We start from the raw sequence: 7,695 nt of genomic DNA on the forward strand, positions 1-7,695 counted from the left end.
AATATGTAACACTGGACTAGTAACACCAATGAACTGATGACTCACAGACTAACTGAGCTGACATACTGTATATTAATCACATATATAGTTGGAGCACTATGCCGTTACCATATTAACTGGCTTGGCACACCTTGCACCTGCTATTAGTTCATCCATGGAGTGATTTATGCTCATGAAGGACATTACCCCTTTTCATTTCCAGTTGCTCCAACAGTAAATACTATATTTAATGCAATACTATTGTGTTTCATGCAAGGGAATTTATTTCCTGCTCAAAAAAGAAAGACAAGGCTATAGGGTTCATACCATAACTCAAGCCCTGCATGTTACCCTCCTTCCTGACTGTAGAGAACAAATGTGGAGTCTATGGCTCTTCAGATGTTGCTGGACATTACAACACCTATCAGTCCCAGCCAGCAAGACTCATGGTCAGGGATGATGGGAGTTAAATTCCAACAACATCTGGAAGGCCATATATTCCTCATCCTTCCTTCCCTGTAAAAAGTTAAGAGAAATAACTTCTGTGTTTGTGTTAGCTTTCGCTGTTTTGATTTATTTATAATTGAAGGTTTTTATAATTTACATTTTGCATTGTATATTATATTTTTTATTGTAAACTGCTAAGGGAACTCAGTTATATGGATGGAAGAGAAATGTAATTAAAACATTTTTGTCTGAGGGTGCTGAGTCCAGTGCTGTCATTAGAGCCTGAAACAGTTTTTATCAGCTTCAGTTGATACACTAGCTGCAACCGTACCTGGTGCACACACACATTTAGAGTACTGCAATGCATTATACATGGAGCTTTATTTAAAAACAGTCAGTAGATCTAAAATAGTTGATGCAAAATAGGACTACAATATTGTTTTACTGGGACTGGATGTTTTGATCATATTAAACCTGTCAGTGCTTGGCCAGCTGAACTGGCTCTCATTTTGTTTCTGGCCCAAATTAAAGAGCTGATTTTAACCTCTTAATTCCTAACAGTTTAGGACCAGGATACTTGAAAGATTATTTTGCTCTCATATATACATGTTTGAACATTAAGATCCTCACCAGAGGCTCTGTTTGATGTGCACCAGAAATCTCTTCTGGGAGTTCCTCCAAGCCTCTTGAGCAGATCTGGGAGAGGGGGCACACAGGGAGAGGAGAGAAGGAAATTCCATTATGCAGGTGGAAGTTTTTGCACAAATGGAACAACTTTGTTGCATACAACCCTATGTGCTGGAAAACTGGTCCTTGATACCAGAAGTAAAAGTATCGATCTTGATCCATAAGAAAACATGTATACCAAGACAATGCTTTTATTAGACAAATGAAAATATCACAGAACAGTGTGCAAGCTTTGAAAGTTCTCCAGAACTACTACTCCCACATTCTATTTTAAGATTGTAATCAGATGCAGACTCCATGGCTTCATAGAATCATAGAGTTGGAATAGACCACAAGGGCCATCGAGTCCAAGCAGGAAACACCATCAGAGCACTCCTGACATATGGTTGTCAAGCCTCTACTTAAAGACCTCCAAAGTAGGAGACTCCACCACACTCCTTGGCAGCAAATTCCACTGTCAAACAGCTCTTACTGTCAGGAAGTTCTTCCTAATGTTTAGGTGGAATCTTCTTTCTTGTAGTTTGGATCCATTGCTCCGTGTCCGCTTCTCTGGAGCAGCAGAAAACAACCTTTCTCCCTCCTCTATGTGACATCCTTTTATATATTTGAACATGGCTATCATATCACCCCTTAACCTCCTCTTCTCCAGGCTAAACATGCCCAGCTCCCTTAGCCATTCCTCATAAGGCTTCGTTTCCAGGCCTTTGACCATTTTGGTTGCCCTCCTCTGGACACGTTCCAGTTTGTCAGTGTCCTTCTTGAACTGTGGTGCCCAGAACTGGACACAATACTCCAGGTGAGGTCTGACCAGAGCAGAATACAGTGGCACTATTACTTCCCTTGATCTAGATGCTATACTCCTATTGATGCAGACCAGAATTGCATTGGCTTTTTTAGCTGCCGCGTCACACTGTTGGCTCATGTCAAGTTTGTGGTCAACCAAGAATCCTAGATCCTTTTCACATGTACTGCTCTCAAGCCTGGTGTCACCCATCTTGTATTTGTGCCTCTCATTTTTTTTGCCCAAGTGCAATACTTTACATTTCTCCCTGTTAAAGTTCATCTTGTTTGTTTTGGCCCAGTTCTCTAATCTGTCAAGGTCGTTTTGAAGTGTGTTCCTGTCCTCTGGGGTGTTAGCCACCCCTCCCAGTTTGGTGTCATCTGCAAATTTGATCAGGATGCCCTTGAGTCCATCATCCAAGTCGTTGATAAAGATGTTGAATAAGACCGGGCCCAAGACAGAACCCTGTGGCACCCCACTAGTCACTCTTCTCCAGGATGAAGAGGAACCATTGATGAGCACCCTTTGGGTTCGGTCAGTCAGCCAGTTACAAATCCACTGAGTGGTAGCATAGTCAAGACCACATTTTACCAGCTTCTTTACAAGAATATCATGGGGCACCTTGTCGAATGCCTTGCTGAAATCAAGGTAGGCTACATCTACTGCGTTCCCCTCACCTACCAGGCTTGTAATTCTGTCAAAAAACGAGATCAGGTTAGTCTGACATGGCTTATTTTTCAGAAATCCATGCTGACTATTAGTGATCACAGCATTCCTTTCTAGGTGCTCACAGACTGTTTGCTTAATGATCTGCTCCAGAATCTTCCCTGGTATTGATGTCAGACTGACTGGGCGGTAATTATTTGGGTCCTCTCTTTTCCCCTTTTTGAAAATAGGGACAACATTTGCCCTCCTCCAGTCTGCCGGGACTTCGCCTGTTCTCCAGGAATTCTCAAAGATGACTGCCAGTGGTTCTGAGATCACATCTGCCAGTTCTTTTAATACTCTTGGATGTAGTTCATCTGGCCCTGGAGACTTTAATACATCTAAACTAGCCAAGTATTCTTGTACTATCTCCTTAGTTATTCTGGGCTGTGTTTCCTCTGCTGAATCATTTGCTCCAAATTCTTCAGGTCGGGCATTGTTTTCTTTATCGGAGAAGACTGAGGCAAAGAAGGCATTGAGGAGTTCAGCCCTTTCTGTGTCCCCTGTTTGCATTTCACCATCTTCTCCTCTGAGTGACCCCACTGTTTCTTTGTTCTTCCTTTTGCTACGGACATGGAAAAGCCTTTTTTGTTGCTTTTAACCTCTCTAGCAAGCCTGAGTTCATTCTGTGCTTTAGCTTTTCTGACTTTGTGTCTACATGTGCTGGCTATTTGTTTGAATTCCTCTTTGGTGGTTTCCCCCCTTTTCCATTTTTTGTACACATCTTTTTTTAATCTTAACTCAGTTAAAAGTTCTTTAGATAGCCACCCTGGCTTCTTTAGGCACCTTCCATGTTTCCGTCTCATTGGTATTGCCTGAAGTTGTGCTTTTACTATCTCCCTCTTAACAAACTCCCAGCCATCATGACCTCTCTTTCCTTTTAGTATTACTGTCCATGGGATCTCACCCAGCACTTCCCTAAGTTTTATGAAGTTGGCTTTCTTAAAGTCAAGAAATTGAGTCCTAGTATGCTTGGCTGCTCCTTTCCGCTGTATAGTAAACTTCAGAAGAGCAAGTAAACTTCGCCATCATCCATTTTTTTCCTCCCTTTCTTTCACAACCGTTTGTTTTCTGACATTTTGGATAGCCAGATAAAGGATTTGCCCTAATAAGGATTTTGGAATTCTCCTTGATACAAGGTACTTAAACATAAGTTTTGACCTGTTTCTAACATTTCTTCTTGAGCAAGATTGCTGAACATGTGTTGGAGATCAGTTGCAGGCATTCTTGGAATCTGACCACCCACGGCTCAAATATAGGACACTAAACATAAAAATATGATAAGATGAGCCTGCTGGATCAGGCCAGCATCATCTTATCACAGAGACCAGACACATTCCTGTGGGACCCAAGAACAAGAGCAGGCTTCCCTCCACTGATTTCCATAAAACTAGTTGCATGTCCATGAATTCTAGTTTTATGAGAGGGAGAAAAACATCCACTTTCTATATGCCATCCATAATTTTATACACTTCTATCATATCACCTTTACTTGCCTTTTCTCTAAATTAAAAGGTCCCAAATGCTGCAAGCTGTTCTCATAAGGGAGTTGCTCCATCTCCTTGATATTTTTGGTTGCCCTTTTCTGAACCTTTTCCAACTCTATAATATTATTTTTGAGGTGAGGTGACCAGACTGAGACTCCCCCCAACTTTTAACAGTATTAAAACACACCAGAGAATTTTAACCAAACTTACTTACTTCTATTAAAATACACAAAAGACAAGCATAAATTGGAGAATGCGGGCATCGATCCCGCTACCTCTCACATGCTAAGCGAGCGCTCTACCATTTGAGCTAATTCCCCTCACAAGATGAGGAGTTTAACCTTTGGTGACTCATCTCTCCTTAGTGATTCATCTCCTTGGCTGGCAGATTGGGAGAAGTTCCACTGAAATTTGAGCTGCACTGTTTCAGCCTGCAGACATAGGGCTGCAGTTTAGACTAGAGGATTACTAGTACAAACCTCTACTCAGAAGTAGATCTCTACTGAGTCCAATTGGACTTACTCCCCAGCAGCCTAAGTATTCTGGCATAGTAGTGTCCAGCTTAATCAAACCTGCCTTTAACTCCAAACTAGAGTATGGAGATCAATTTTATTCTGAATTTATTTTTGACCTCATATGCCCGTTTTGCTCCTTTTTTCCTCTTAGGGCGATCCAGATGCAAAGGAGGTCAGGGCTCCTTTATTTTAAATTGTTGTATAGAAGAAGGCATTTTGACAGGTGCCATAGGACAAGCCAAGGTGAAAAAAGCTAGACACACCAAAGTATCTTCTGCACACAACTATGAAAGGGACCATTGCAGAGGCACTTTCTCCTGTCTCTTGTTTCCTTCCTTCCATCTAAAAAGAAAGCCCAACAAACATACAAATAGTGGTGGTGGTGTCCCTTAGATTGGGCTGTGACACAAGTATCCTAGGGAATCCTCATTTTAGCTTGTGCCCCCTTCATGCAATCAATACAGAATACCGATGATGATGATGATTAAACTGCCTTTATTTTACATAGCCTGCGACAATAAACTTCCTTTGGGTATCTCTGTAACAGTTCTGTCTCTGCCTTCTTTCTCTGGCCCGGTTTGTCTCTCTTGCCAAGGGGGGCGGGGTTAATGCCTTGTGAGGGCAGGACTCCCCGCAGATGTCCTCTCTTTCAAATAGTGCTCTCCAGATTTGGCCTGGGTTTTCAGCACACCCCTTTCTCATCTTGCCCCTTTCTCTGCTCCGTCTCTCCTTTAATTGGCCTGGCTGGGGTTTTGTTGGCTGCTCTTGCACGTGGCTCTTCCAGAGATTCGATCCGTGCCTGTAACAGTATTGAAATGCTTTGAAAACTGATGTTGCTAATTCACTGCAGAAGAATAAATTATCTGCCTTCTGTCCAAGTCCAGAGACTTAAACTCCCGGAAGGACAGGATTAAAAGCACAGATGTTCAGCACCGCGTTGTTTCACTGCTGGCTTGCGCAAACTGCCGGCCAGGGAACAACTGTATGAATGTTTGCTAGACAGCTCATTTCCTGCGATGACGCACTGAAGGGTGAGCGCTGAGAGAGCTGGGAGAGAAGGGGAATTAGCTCAAATGGTAGAGCGCTCGCTTAGCATGTGAGAGGCAGCGGGATCGATGCCCGCATTCTCCAGTATTTTTTTGGTATATTTTTTTGGTGGATGTGGGATGCTGCTGCTAGTGGGAAGCAGGAAACAGAGGAGTAAGAAAATAAGCTGACTATCCAATGCGTAAGACAAATAAAAATATATTCAAAAATTGCAGTATGGTGTATTGAAATCCTAAAAACTGAATGCACCACACTGGGCTCTATCTAGCTACGTTATTCAGAGCAGACTCACTGAAATCAATCATGGAGCTGGAAGGGACCACCACAAGGAATCATCTGGTCCAACTCCCTGCACTGCAGAAATGTGAGGTTTGAGCCCATGACCGTGAGATTAAAGAGTGTCCTGCTCTACCGACTGAGCTATTAACCTAAGTCATGATCATTCATTTAAATGGGTCTACTCTGAGTAGGACTGGTATGGGATACTATGCTTATAGCAAAATATGCCAGTGCATAAGACCAGGCAGCTCATTTCCTGCGATGGAACTCCTAAGGGTGACGACTGCGCAACATCAGTAGGAAGGGGAATTAGCTCAAATGGTAGAGCGCTCGCTTAGCATGCGAGAGGTAGCGGGATCGATGCCCGCATTCTCCAGATCGTGCTCTCTTTATGTCACACGTTTATTTCCCTTCCTTATACAGGTAGCTGCTGGCCAAACGAGAACCAGTCCGTTGTTGGACAGATTGCTGCTTAATAATGGCTTAGATAGAGCAGGTTACACGATAGCTGTAACCTGATCAGTATTTGTGAATGAAATGCGCAGCCAGGGTTGGGGAGGGGGCGATGCTCCTCCAGCGAAAGGGAGGGAACCAGACAGGTGAGAGAGTGAAGCTGAGATGAATGGTGCAGGCTGCCGCAGTTGACTGGGGACGGATTTTTTTGGATCATCTCTTTGCTGCCGCTTATACACCCCTTCCACTTCCTCAATCCCCTTCCAAATAGAGCTAAACCTGGGATGTTTTTACTGCTTAGAAAGTAAACTGCAGAATTTTATTTTTTTAAGGAAATCCCATTTCCTGCGGCGATTCACCATAGGCTAAGCAGCAAACATTTCCCAGGGAGGGGAATTAGCTCAAATGGTAGAGCGCTCGCTTAGCATGCGAGAGGTAGCGGGATCGATGCCCGCATTCTCCAGTTCATGCTTTTACTTTTGTTTATTTTAACAGGAAAAGTAATCAGCAACATAAAAAAATGTTTAAAATTCCCTGGTGTGTTTTTTATTTTATTTCAAATAAAGGCTTTTTTATCACAGTCTGTCAAACGAAATAAACAGGGGAATTGCCCCATACAGTCGAGGGCTTGTATGTAAGAATGAAAGAGGATAGCTGGATAGATTAGGGTTTTTTTAATAAAAAAAAATCCCACCCCAACCTGTTGCTTATGACTCTGCTAAGCAGGATGAGGTAAATGCGAGCTCAGAAGGCAGATCCCTTAATTAGAAACTCAGATGTCAATGCATGCTTCCCCCCCCCCAAATTATTTTTTTGGTGGGAACCTTCGGAATACGGTACGTACAGCAAGGGGCATCGCAAAGACTGTCGCTTTAGCACTTGCACTTTTGTGACTTCCTGCCTCCAACTCTCCAGCCAGCAATGAGGGGGAGAGTGGCTTTATAGAGTGCCTGCCAGAAGTTCCTCTTCAACTTGTTGTTCAAAAATGATCCTGCCCCCATCCCTGACTCAGTAAAGACTCATGCCATAGCTGTTTCAAGAGGAGACTTTCCATTGTAGAATTTCACAATCGCCAGCGGAGGGGAATTAGCTCAAATGGTAGAGCGCTCGCTTAGCATGCGAGAGGTAGCGGGATCGATGCCCGCATTCTCCAACTGGGTTTTTGTGCAGGCTTGCGTTTTAAATAAGAAGAAATTAATAGAGGGTTGTGGTTTTGAAACGTTTGTGGGACACGTCTAGTAAAAAGGTTGTTCAATAACAGCGCCTCACGCAGAATGAAAGGGAGGAAGGAACTGGGGTATTCATTCTGCATCTT

Source organism: Podarcis liolepis (genome assembly GCF_965112155.1).
Source record: "Podarcis liolepis genome assembly, chromosome: 8".
Taxonomy (NCBI): Eukaryota; Metazoa; Chordata; class Lepidosauria; order Squamata; family Lacertidae; genus Podarcis; species Podarcis liolepis.